Source organism: Neodiprion virginianus, chromosome 3 (genome assembly GCF_021901495.1).
Source record: "Neodiprion virginianus isolate iyNeoVirg1 chromosome 3, iyNeoVirg1.1, whole genome shotgun sequence".
NCBI lineage: Eukaryota > Metazoa > Arthropoda > Insecta > Hymenoptera > Diprionidae > Neodiprion > Neodiprion virginianus.
In genome coordinates this window covers 17,461,215-17,474,589 of record NC_060879.1, presented here as the reverse complement: position 1 = coordinate 17,474,589, position 13,375 = coordinate 17,461,215, and the positions used below count along the sequence as shown (strand labels likewise).

General features: G+C 36.7%; 2 long non-coding RNA genes across 2 annotated transcripts in view; one reads left to right on the top strand and one right to left on the bottom strand.

The window, feature by feature from the left end:
* The window catches only part of LOC124301474 (uncharacterized), a 17,159-nt gene extending 6,724 nt beyond the window's left edge, over positions 1–10,435 (bottom strand). Inside the window, exons 1-2 of the long non-coding RNA XR_006907490.1 lie at positions 10,291–10,435; positions 1,025–1,028 (exon numbers count right to left, since the gene is read on the bottom strand). This is a non-coding gene — a long non-coding RNA (uncharacterized LOC124301474). The remainder of the gene's footprint in view (positions 1–1,024; positions 1,029–10,290) is intronic.
* Positions 7,126–13,375, top strand: LOC124301473 (uncharacterized). The gene is made up of 2 exons (XR_006907489.1): positions 7,126–7,325; positions 13,126–13,375. It is a non-coding gene; the product is annotated as an uncharacterized LOC124301473 (long non-coding RNA).

The window sequence follows — 13,375 nt, the reverse complement described above, 5'->3', positions numbered from 1 at the left end:
TTTTACCTTCGATAACTTCTGAACAGTGAGGTGTGCAAAAAAATTTCAAGAAACCTTTTTTGTAGAGAATTCAATTTCTTACGAAAATATGATACGTCGTTTTATTTTTATAAATAGTAGATACCGAGATATGTATTTTTCTTCCTCGCCATAAGAAAAAAATAGAAAACTGCGAGGCGGAGGACCTTCCTATTAAAATTAAGAGCTCATACTTGGAGAGAATGTTTTTGAGGTCTCTACCAACCAAGTTTTCGGAGTACCAAGTGAAAAAAAAAATAGTCGATTTTTTTGGCCCACCCTAGTATGCGTGTATGATTACCCCAGAATTACGTCAAGTTTATTTCTAAGAACAAAACGCGCGTATTTTAGTGGCGTAATAGGTACGCGCCGTATTTACTTCGTATGGAAAGTTCTGCCAGATACCTTGTAATTTTACCTTGGATACTTAGGTAGTCACAATGAGTGATGAGAATATTCCTTATGATCGACAAAGTGTAAACACTCATGCTAATTGCCGAATATCGATTTCGATCATTTAACCTGAACACGTAACAAATTGATGACATATTTCAGCGACTAATGCAAACCGGGCTAGTACCACACGTCACAATGCATTCTAGTTTATATTTTCGTATGTATACAAAAACTTGAGAATGTCATTATACTGCTATCATGAACAGCAATATCGGCTCTTGACAGTACCTTCTTAGATTAAAGCCCTGCGATTGTTCGTACTCAAGTGATTGAATCTCGAAGTCGGAGAGGATGCGACATCAATCATATAAATAATTCGATTCACCTAATTTTTTCCTGAAATTTGCCAAAATCTTTACGCCGAGTCGTTTCTCCTTCTTCAAAGACAGGTTCCCTCTCTTCTTAGCCATCGCGGGAATAAATACTGATTCGAAATAATAAAAAACACTGTAGAAAAACACAAGCAAAAATAAAAGCGCGGAACACTATCCACGTGCCGAGCGACGAGGATTCGAAGGAGGGGAATTGTAGCGGGGGGTGTTGAGTCTACTCTCCTCGCCTGTAATTCGCATGGTCGCCCGCCAACGCAGTCGTGGCGCTAGCAGCCGCCCGCCTTTTGCGCGAAAGATTTGCTGTTTTATGCTTCGTGGTTTTCCTTCTCATTTCCTCATTTTTGAAGATAAATAGGTTCTTAGCGAGTCAATTTCAAGATAAAGAAAAGATCTGTGTCGCCTCTTTCGCCGAATTTCGAGAAAAAATTCACTGTTCGCTGTGTCTCACTTCAAAGATAACGTACTTTCAAGTACGTTTTTCGCAAATCTGAAAGCGAAATCGAAAATTCGGCAAGAGAGGCGGTACAGATCTATCCTTTATCTTCAAAATGACCTCCCAAGAGCCCAATTATCTTCAAAAATGAGGAAATGAGAAGGAAAATCGTGAGTCTCTGTTTGCGCGCGCTCTTCGAGGCATAGGCAACGCCCTTAACCTTCCTTTTTTTTCGACCAAAAAATCTTTCGTCTCAGAATTGATTTGTATGACCCTTACCCGACCAATTGGACCCCCAGGAACTCGGAAAACGCAGCGAAAAGAGCGTGGGACCAACAGGAGAGAAATAACGAAGGAAAAAGCACCTGCTGAAAAATGTCGAAAATACTAGTTTTCGTTTTTTGGCTCCAACTTTTGATCCGTTGCTCGCAGCGTATTGGGACTGCGCCTAATCGATTTCTCTCGCAAAATTACGTCAGAATTGTGCCAGAAAGAATTTATTTCAGCACTTTTCAAAATTGCGAAAATTTTCGCCGAAAATGCAAAGGGGTTAGCCTTGCTTTTTCTTCATTTTTTGACCGAAAACTTCTGGTCTCAGATTCGATTCGAGTGACCCTTTCCTGACTAATTGGACCCCCAGGAACTCAGAAAACGTGACGCAAAGAGCGTGGGACCAACAGCAGAGAAATGATGACGAAAAGATCACCAGCTGAAAACACAGGTTCTGGTTTTTCTTCTGCAACTTTTAACCCATTGCTCGCAGCGTATCGATACTGCGCTTTATTGATTTCCCTTGCAAAATTACGTCGGAATAGTGCCAAACCATTTCATACGAACACTTTTCGAAAAACCATTCTGCTCTTCTACCCAATATAGATAGTTCACTTGCGACTAGCTAAAACAGTGTTTCAATATTGTGCCTACGAAAATTCAAGATCGAGAGAGCAAATGAAAAGTTGTTGGAATAATTATGAATAACAATACCACGGAATACATCGAGCGCGTGTCTAATAGAATTTCATTTGAAAATGAATAATTGTTCCATTTTCATGTTATAGCCGTATCATTGTAGATAATCTAGTTTGTTTCCTGGGAAATGGGTCACACATTTTAGTATCGTATGTACAAGAACTGCGTATACATATATACGTTTCGGTCTGTTTATTATTATCACATCTGATCTTTTATTATGTATGATCTATGTACACATCCTTTTCTCGGGGTCCTATACTATAATTAAATCATTGTTTTCCTACGAATTTTGGAAGAAATTTATTCTCATTATCAATTTCTTGCATCGCCGACAAGTCGGTAAGTACTCCCAGGCTAGGTACCGGCTTGGGCTCACCATTGCGAAGACTTTGGTACTCGGAAGGTGAATGCAGCCAGCATCATGTCAAAATCGGTAACTCTCTAATGTTCTGCAATAAGTTCTCAACTCTACCGTTGGAACATCTCAGGGAGCGCAAGCGCACATCGAATTTCGGTTGACGCGCTAAAGCCCATTAGGGCAACTGTCTTCATATTCCTCAGTCAACGTCTTCTTTCAGCTGAATAGAAAATCCTCAAAACTTCTTTTAAGAATCCAAAGAAGTGAGCTTCACATTTTACCACAAATACCATTCTTTATTGGAATGTGTTGTGCAGTCTTTAGATGTGATCAAATCTAAAGGGATTGTTATTGCATCGACAAATTTCTCACCGATCTTTAACTGTTGATATTCCGTTATAGGTGAAGTTGCTGTATTTTGAATATGTTGTCTTATTGCTAACATAGTTGTGTTTACCCTCGACGGTTGAGGTGTTCACGAAGGAATCTCAATATTTTTAAGCTTGGTTGTCAGGCGTACTTTAATAGATTTATCAAATTTTTAATACCGGCGCCTTCCTTGGATTGAGATTCCAGAGCCTCTATGTCATCATCTATGAGGGTAGAGTCAGTTTCATTTTCAGGTATGTTGCTACTTTGACTAGTAGCAGTGGGCGATGATGGCGTTTCAGCTCTTAGGTAATACTGTTACGTTCTGGGAGCAACGGCGCGAGAAATTTGTCTTCACTGCGTGATTTTCGACTTTAAGTTGATTTACAAACCTTGTGGTGTTTAAGTTTCGGTAGAATTTCTCGTGCAGTCTGTCTCGACCTGGAATTATGTTGTGCGTTGTGCCAGCTATCGCTATGCGTGATTGAAATAATTCGTTTCACACAACACTTTATTTAAAATACACATTTATCAACAATAAGATGTTCTTTAAATTGATTTTCGAGATTTGGTTTTTATAATGTTGTTATTCACTTGGTTAGTTATACTGAAGGTCGAAGGTTCTGAATGTGAGGGTTCTATGATTCAGAATGATCTATAACGTTCTCAATTACGGAGTGTTCTGAATGGTTTCAGTCTAAAATGGTTCTGCAATTAATGTAGTCCTGTTCTCTTTCAATTTCTGAAGTGATTCTCTTTTGCATCTGTCTGGTTCGAAAAGGGATCTTCAATAATGGGAGATCCGGAAGAGACTTTTAATTGGTTTTTTGGCTACGTCGGTGCAAGACGATTTTTCTTGAAGAGCCCAATCGGTGCAGTGCTGACAAGATAGTTGCAAGACTGCATATTTGAAATCTAAGAATGATACTTTGTGAACTGCTCTCATTTTCTTTTCTCGCGTTCCTTACGTTTGATCAGTGAGGGTTCATGAGCCTGAGTTCCGTGAATTTCGATTGTAGACACACATAATCTTTGTGTAAGTTGGAATTGAAGATGTAAATGGACGATACAAGACGGTAACTGAATCTAGATGGATATGGATCTTAAAGGCTATGGTATAAGCAGGTGTGCTCTCTTATGATAATTGCACGTCGGACAGTGAGGGTATAGCCATAATTATCGGCTGAGACATAACAATACATCTATTCTCATATGATTTAATTTTGCTATGACGGCTCATTTTTCTGGAGTTTAAGCATAGCTCCGATCGACTTGACGTGCAAAGGTGAGGAATCAAGTTTTTCTTCAAAATTGTTTGACCGCCGATTTCCTGGTAGTAAAGATAAGTTTTTGTTATAGTAGGCGTGCAGTACGGAGAAACGCTCATGTTTGGCGGGTGTAAAGTCATAATACGTACGTTTTCTTGTACTCTACGTTAACTAGGACGTAAAACCCAACTCTACGCTTGTAAACAAACAGCATTAGGATATATTTATTTGACATTTTTATTGTTGAAAAAAATAACCAAAAAGTTCTGTGTGAGAACGATATTTTGAAATTGTTTTTTAAATAAAAGGAAACAATTATCTATAGCTAAAAATAACAACACAGGTTAGCGTTTTTTTCTGAAAGCTTTTTTACTGGAGTATTGATATTCGTGAAAGTAGAAATTTCATGTAAAATGACATCCATATGGTATACACCACGTCAGACTCAGAAGATTCAGATGAAACCATGTTCAAATGATCAATAGGTGCAAATTACAGGTTGAATGAAATAAATGCACCTATATCTGAAGTTTTTATCATTCAATTAAAATTTGAAAAGAACACAAGCAAATACAAGATGTGAGGAATAAATCATATCGCTGTCTTATTGAGGAAAAGCTTTGCTTCGTTGATAACAATCATCAGTATGATTCGTTTGTTCCCGCCACATCAGAAGTTTATACTAAATGACAATGACTTTGATTTTCCATAAGTTCAGTCTCTCAATATTACAACACAAAAACAGCATACTTTACGTGGAACCCACTGTTTATATTGCTGACATAATATGATTTCGAAATAAGCAAAATATGCACTTCTTACGAAGGCTGTAATGTATCAAAATATATCAGGACTATTTTTGCAACACCGGGACGCCATAATAACGGGTTTCAAGAAAACACAACCTCAAGCTTATCAGAGTACGTCCATCAATCTTGTAAGCATGCTCAGACTGGTCGAAAAGTTCTACGGTAACTGTTTTGACTTACAATAAGCTGTTATCTTCATGCTGTGTGTCTCATCAGCGGACGGTGTTAAAAGTATGGCGATGTACTCGTTGCAACGTGATGAACTCCGGCCGGAGGTTTCGGTGATCTATGGATCGATTTTCGTCGTATGTGTAGATTATTAGTTTTCATTACTGGTCCACTGCGAGGATCTTCGTTAATAACGATGTTTTTTGCGATTTGTATTAAATCGTTAGTCACATCGCCCATAGTTTTACAGCACATTTTATTCAGAAGATCTTCGGCACCTCGTGCTCCGTTAACGACTTGTCTAGGAAAGAGTTGGAGAGAGACCACCACTCCAAGACGACTGTTGTAAGAGTTGTAAGGCTAACAAGCACACCACGTGATCGATCCCTTGAGTTGAATTATATACAGTCCGTGTTTCAAGTTTCGCCGGTACACTTGAATCGTTACAATACTCCCGCTTTTGTGATAATTGGGGTTTGCACAATTGTCATAATTATTATTTAACTTTAGACACGTTTTACCTTTCACCGTGTCGTCTTTAAACATCATCCATTCATTCATCTCACACGCATCCATCCTAAACTTAGTTGCTAGTTTTTGTTCACAATGTTTGATTTTTCAATTTCGTCATTCACAATGGTCATTTCCAATATTTTTTCACATCAGTAAGTTGTTAATGTTATTATTCTTCCAATCGTTACTCAAATATACTATTGACATTTTCTTTGAGATCAGTAGAAGCCTCAGAAGAGATTCGATTAAATATTTGTGCGAATTGATTTGATTAGATCTATTTCTGACTTCTTGAAAATTTTCTAGATCTCAATAACACAAATGCATATTTTCCAGGTACTTCGGTTATCCTGTAGCATCCTTGGTGAATGTAAAAAAATTTGTGCATAACGCGATCAAGAGCATTCGACGGAAGTGATACTGTGAAAAAAACGAAATCCTCCAGACATGTTTGATATTCACTTTTTTTCCTTATTCTCACGCACATAAAAATTTTTCACTTAACTTCATTGGGCTGTTGGAATTTTGGTCTCATGGTCTACTTTAGTGTTCGGTGGAGGTAAATCCAGACCTTACTTAATTACACCGTTTATATAATATATCTAGCTTGACAAATTAATTTATCTTTTGTTTTTCTTATTAATCCTGATGGATTACAGTATGGACTAATCAATCTTTCAATAATACCTAATTTTACATCATTTTTATTTCTTCACTCATTCTGTCTCATAAAGCTAAAGGTACTGGATATGATTTTCTTATAATTGTATTTACTTTTGTCAACTTGATTTTGTGTTCATAAACGCAGGTTAGATCCTGGTTTGCTAGAAAACAATTTTTTGGTTTGCTCTAGAAGCTTCATAAAGAATTCCATGTGCACGCCGTTGAATGACGTTAGATTGTTCGCGACGTTTGAAATCCTTTTGTAAAAGTGATTCGGACGCCTCGTCTGAATTCTTTTCTAAATTCGCTATTGGTCTTGAACTTTCCATTTCTAAAACTAATTCATCTTGTACTATTTTTTGTTCATTAGCAGCATTCTGATTTTTTTTTAGACAACTCTGCGAAACGTCAGTATTATTCTTACAATTCGACGCATGAAGACTTAACTCATTAAACCCAAATTTCATCACCATCTACAATTTCCTTATGCTCAGCACTTTCACTATCATTAACAATTACATCATCATCCACAATTTTATTATCAGCAACAACTTCGTTATCATTACCAATTTTATTATCATCAACAATTTCGTCATCGTTAGCAATTTCATTATCGTTAACAATTAAATTATCATTAGCAATTTCATTATCATAAACAATTTCACTATCGTCAACAATTTCATTATCATAGAAAATTTTATTATCATCAACAATTTCATTATCGTCAACAATTTCACTATCATGAACAATTTCATCAGAACTCTCATCGCAACTGACACCAAGTGTTTCGTCGTCAATATGACTCATCATCTGAATATCCTCACTTTGCTTTTCAACTTGGTTATTTTTATTTTCTATATAAATGTGCGTCTTAACTATTTGAATCCTAGTAACTCCTTGACGAGTCGACGATACAAACGTATTCAAAGGATTCAAAATACCGTTTATCTCCAACGTACGATTCCGGTAATCAACTATCACATTGCTTTTTAATAACCAATCGTTAGCTAAAATTATTTGCTTACGTAAATGTAGGATTACCAAACATTCATATGAAATTGTCTCATTCCCCAAATTCAATTCTGAGAAAACTTGTCGTTCATCATTTGTCGTTCCTTTGCCAACAGCAGAAATAACCATAACTTTACTGACAGGAAGTACGTCTAATTCTGATTCTGCTGTTAATTCATTAGAGAATTTATGTGAAATGCACGTCACTTGACTACCTGTATCTAACAAAGCGGTTACCTTAATATCATAGTTGGGTATTTTTAGATTTGGGCATTTCGAAATATTCTGTTTTAAACCTGATTCTACTTCAGTATTTCCTCGAACATCATATGCTACGTCCTCTGTATAATCATAGGGATCACGACGCGAAATTGAACCTCAGCACGACGCGCCGCATCTTAGTTTAAACTTTTATCTTGATTATCAGCTTATGCTGTTGCCATGTTATTCATACTCGATCGATTCCAAAATACGCGACTGTTCGGTTGAAAGTTGTTCGTATTATTCTATGGGTAATAATTTAGTGGTGAGTAGATGATATTTGGTTAACAGAAGTTGGCTCCGTTCAGTGTACTAGTCGTCGCCATGTTGTTATATTGGTATGTCACATTAGTCGGTCCTCGTTATCCCTAACGATTATAATTACATTGACTCCGATTATTTTGATAATTAATTCTATTCACCTTCAAATGTGACTGTTCATTATTACTCGATTGAAAATTTCTTCGCTTGTCTCTTTCTCATTCCTCTTGTGCTAAGTCTAATTGAGCTAGTGCAGTTTCAACTACATTATTGTCAAAAAAAAAAAATGTACCGCTACTAAAGTTTCTTTCAAACTTATTGGCATTGGTTAAATTTTACTATAGTTATTCTTATAGTTAATTAGTTTAGGCTCGAAATATTGCGCTTATTTCGTTTGTTTCAAGTAATAAGTCCCCAAACTATTTTCATGTGCTCTGTATCTACGTGACGACCACCGATTTTTTTCTCTTATTCTAATTTCAACTGAATAATATTCTTCCAAGAAAATGGCTTGAAATCTGAACATATTTCGAATCGCATTCTTCTACTATCTAACCATATTTTTGCTCCTCCCTCCAATGCTCCCTACATCAAATAAATTCAATTGATTTATCAAACCTCCCAAAATTCTGCCATGCCATGGTCCCCTTGTAATAGTTCTGCATCTTTCGATATTAATCTCTCTGTTATTTGACGGTGACTCTCATTTTACGTCTATAATCTTTCCAGTTCTGTCAAGAGGTCCTCCTGTGACCTCATCTCCAACAAGCTTTGTTCTACTTCTGTACATTGTTTTGCTATCCTCTGCTCTTTCAGTTTTAATCTTTTCTTTTTCTCAGCTACCTGATCTATCGACCACGAGATCGACTGTATTGATTTTCAGTCGATTCGTCAATTATTGAGTTAGACATGATTGCATATTTCATTTGTCTTCCATTTCTTGTACTTTTTGGCCTGTGACTTCTTGTTAATTTTGACATACAGTGAAATTTGAAACAGTCACAATTAAAATTCGTATAACTGAAGCATTCATACGCATGAACAGAAAAGGAATATTGAAGAAATAAATTTTTTTTTTAAATAAATCCGAATTAACTATCGTGCTCGTGCATTGGGCACCAATTGTATTGTTCATTTTCGATTAACATATAGGCATGATAAACAAATTTCTTTTCTTGTACGAGATTGAACAGTGATTTATTTTATTAATTCCAAGATTAACCAGTTGAAAACAAAATGTGGAACACCAACCTTAGATATGTGAGCAAAATTATTCATACATCCATTCAATAATCCGACACTCATTCAAGATAGAAATTATTAGTAAAAAAGGTATATCCGTTTAAAAGTATGCTTCTAAATTATCTTTCTTTCTCAAAATTGTCTCTGTTTGGAGAGATAACGACTGAGACTGGATCATTGACGTAGGATCCGCAAATTAGTAATGAATAACTGTAGCGAGGAAGCGGGATGAAGATTGAAATAGATTATGATTAATTATCAATAAAGGATACTTTACTTGAAGAAGATACAAAGCGATACGCTCTGTATCGCAAGAGAACAGAACGACAATTGAGGATTGAAATGGCGAGAATACACATAGATAATACGCAGACATGATTTTGTAACAGTGGATAATAGGACATAAGATTCAGAGCTGATTTGTTTTGGGTCGCAACACGGGCAAACGGCTAGATTTGAGGTAGAGACGACAAGTAAACACTGCAGGCGAGGGTGAGTAAATAGGTACGTGAGGATGATTTCAAGTAACGAGTGAAATGAGAATGTGATGAGTGCGAAATGTTTTCGTTCAAACTTATACATCTCTACTTTGTCAAAACAGCCTCTCTCTGCAGTGAATTACTGAAGATTTTTAACAGTCTAACTTAAGTTTCACCGGTACACTTGAATCGGACAATTGTCCCAAATATTGTTTACGTTTTGACACCTTTCACCTCATTGTTTTTAAAAATCATCCAACCATTCATCTCACACGCATCCAATCCAAACTTGTTTTCTAATTTTTGTTTACAATGTACGACTTTTTAATTCCGTCATTCACAATGGTTATTTACGGTCTTTCTTTGCATCAGTAAGTTGTCGATCATATTATTATTCCAATCGTTACTTAAATCTACTATTTACAGATTCTTTGAGATCAGTTGAGACTTCAGAAGAGATTCGAATGACAGTCGAATTATACACTTTAATCGTTATAGGCTAGCGACAACCGCATTCGCAACAAGTCGTGATGTTATTCGGCCAACTTTGGATTCGTAACCCATCGATTACGCGCACGTACGAGTGATAATGGGAAATGAGTAGTACTTAATTGTTTCGCCTGAAAGTGTTATTTTTGTCCAGTAATATTCATTAATGCCTCTCGCTTTCGGGTAACTTTTTTTCAATCCGAAACAATATGCGAGTTCAATTTTATACACATTGACAAATTGACTTGACAAATGCTTTCACGAGCGTTCACTGCTGATCTTCTACTGTATCTAAGGGACGTTACACGCTTTAGGAGTGCCTGGCTGTTAAAATAATATTGTTAAATAACTGTCCGGATAATATATGTAAAATTCAGATTTGATACTTTAACGTCGGTTTTACCATTATTTTACGAACTTCAAAGCAACCAGCGGAACTAACTCTAGATAATATGTGCCTGGCAATTGTTATTGGATTTGAGAATTTTATCCCGTTGTTACGTGGGGGGGGGGGGGGGGGGGGGGGGGGGGTGAGAGTGTACTGAGCGGTGGTAGTTAATGATTAATGAATAATCAAAGATTCTCCCACGTAACGACAATAAATAAAGATTAAAACTAAGAAAGACTTGCCTCTCGATGAGCCGGTAATGTGGGTACGTTGTTGCCTACTCCTATACAGGTCTGTGAGGCTTGTTTAAATGGTTGAGGCTAATTTATAATAATGAAAATGGGAAAACGTCGTCGTTCAAAATAAATGGTTTGAAATGATTTAACTGGTAAAAGATAAAGTATATTCTGTAACGATTCGGTGATTGAAATGTTTGGTAACAATGAATGACGATAATGACGTAGAAGCCGAAAGTAACAATTTATAAGGTGTTTGAGTTTGTACAACAATCCACGCCAACGGACGAATTCATATTCAAACGCAGAGAAGCTGTAGAATCACTAAATTTGACCGTTTGCGTGTTTGAGCTAATCGTGTGTTATTCTATTCTAAACGATATTATTATTTGATACCAAGAACATTTATCCTGAACGATTCTTATAACAAGCTGGTCGTGATTATTTGATAGATTATTTGATATTGTATCTCTCTTGTTAGATTATCTTAAATTCAAATTAACATTCAGTTGGTACATAGTTTATAACGATTATAAAGTGGGGCCGAGCTGAAGACTGGAGAATAACTCTCTGAATCCCCAAGGGAATTGTCTATATCTGGACACCAATTCTATCCTGCTCAGTTTTGCCATGGAACTCTATGAGAAAACCTATATTGATATTCTCAGAAAACAATATTGAATGATTGACAGTGGCTAGTGAAGCTCTCCACTTGTTTTTGTTCAATACCATGTTATGCAAAATTTGGAATGATGTTGAAGAAGATTACTCAAATTACTCGAAGACTAGTAGAATTCTGGAGCAGAGCCTCACCTGGAGATCGAAAGGGTTGATGAATCCGAACGATGATGAACGTCGGGGACTTGGTCTTTGTGAATTTAGAATGATACTCTACTATCGAAAGCTGTTGTTTGAAAGAGTCAATTTGATGCAGTCGCGGTTTATATATATATATACATTGAAAACAATTCTAACGATTATTAATTAAAGATAATAATGTAGCTGGTTATTATTAATAGGACTTGACATTACTTGATTCAGTTTGAATCAGGGCCGAACTTGATTCAATCAAGGAAAATGGAATGGCATAAAAATGTCTATTCGCGAAATAATGAGGTTTAGTAAAGAACAGTAAAGATGGAAACGTAGAAGATAACGAGTCTTTTGCAGCTAACAGAATAACTGAATGCTCGGTTTTGACGAATTAGCGCGAGACTTCAGACCGGTCACAATTAAGATTTTCCAATGCTACTCTTGCTCGAGAGGGCTGATCCGGGTTGACGTCCACGCACTTTGCGACTTGACAGACGAAAGACGTGGCTGCTTGGGCCTGAGGGTCCAATAGCCTATAATTGCAACTAAGTTATAACGATAATTAGTCAACGAAGTGCGAGGGCGTCGACCTCGTGTTCCTGGGTCAGCTCTTTTCGTTGGAGCGCAACCTTCCGGTCCCCGCTTCCACATGGACAACGTTACCTCGAGTGCGACCCGATTCCTCTTTCGGTTCTCAATCTCGTCGGTGACCTATTAAAAATATGAACAAAAGATATTTACATACAGCGTTCACACATTCATCCATACATCGTAATAAGCAGTCAATTTTAATTTAGTTCACAATTGATGAATAGTTTATGCTAATTATGAATGATAATTTTGATTTCCAAAGAGAGGTATTATTAGGCTGAGTCCCGCTGTTACTAGCTCAGCAATTCTATAGTGCAGTTCTTGGTGTCAGCAAACAATATACAATGTTGAGGAGTGCCGAGGACAGTACGCCACGTTTTCTAGGAGGGGTGGAACTTGCTGTTATTAGAATATGAGATTTTGATGAAATAATATCTGTGCATTGAAGAAATTAAAGAAATGAAATGAAATGGAATTTTGAAAAAGGTACGCCAAGGCGGTACGTCGGGGCGTAACAGCGTTGATCATGTTAAAAAATCAGATTTGATATCATAATACTATAACCTAAGTTTGGTGGTCAATGGCTCTCCGTTCGTTAGGATATCAAGGATAGAGTACCCAATTTTGTATTAAAATAAAGATAGAAAATAATTGATATAAATGAACGGTAAATAGTTTTGGATTATTTTTTTCCGATCCCTTTCATGCGCAAGATACAAAATGATTGATATGGAGAGGAATCCCATCATTCTACGTATAACCGAGAAAATGGTTGTCGCGGACTGAATTCTCGAAAACGAAAAGGTATCGAGTATTTTATGCAAGATTTATCTTCTTGGTAAGCATAATTCACCGGGAAATAATGATCGACAGCTTCGGGTTTGCATTATCAAAGGAACAATTATTATTTACCATATCTATCCGGCGAATTCGAACCTTGGCCCAAAATCAACTTGTGGCTGCTTATAGATATGCTAATTTTGATTTCATTCCAGCTCTGTATTGACTTTTGGCGTCAATTGAATATCAAATGGGTCATTCAACGTCAGATCAGCTGCCGGGTGTAAACGTCGACATTTCTGATTTCGCTGACTCCTTTACAAGATTATTAGAACAACCTTCACAGTATGTCTCTGATCAATTTAAATCGTGAGATAAAAACTGTGTATAAATCGACGAATAACAATAATATGAAACCACTGTAAATCCTTGGCCCAAAGAACAGGCAACAAAATCTGACTTTTA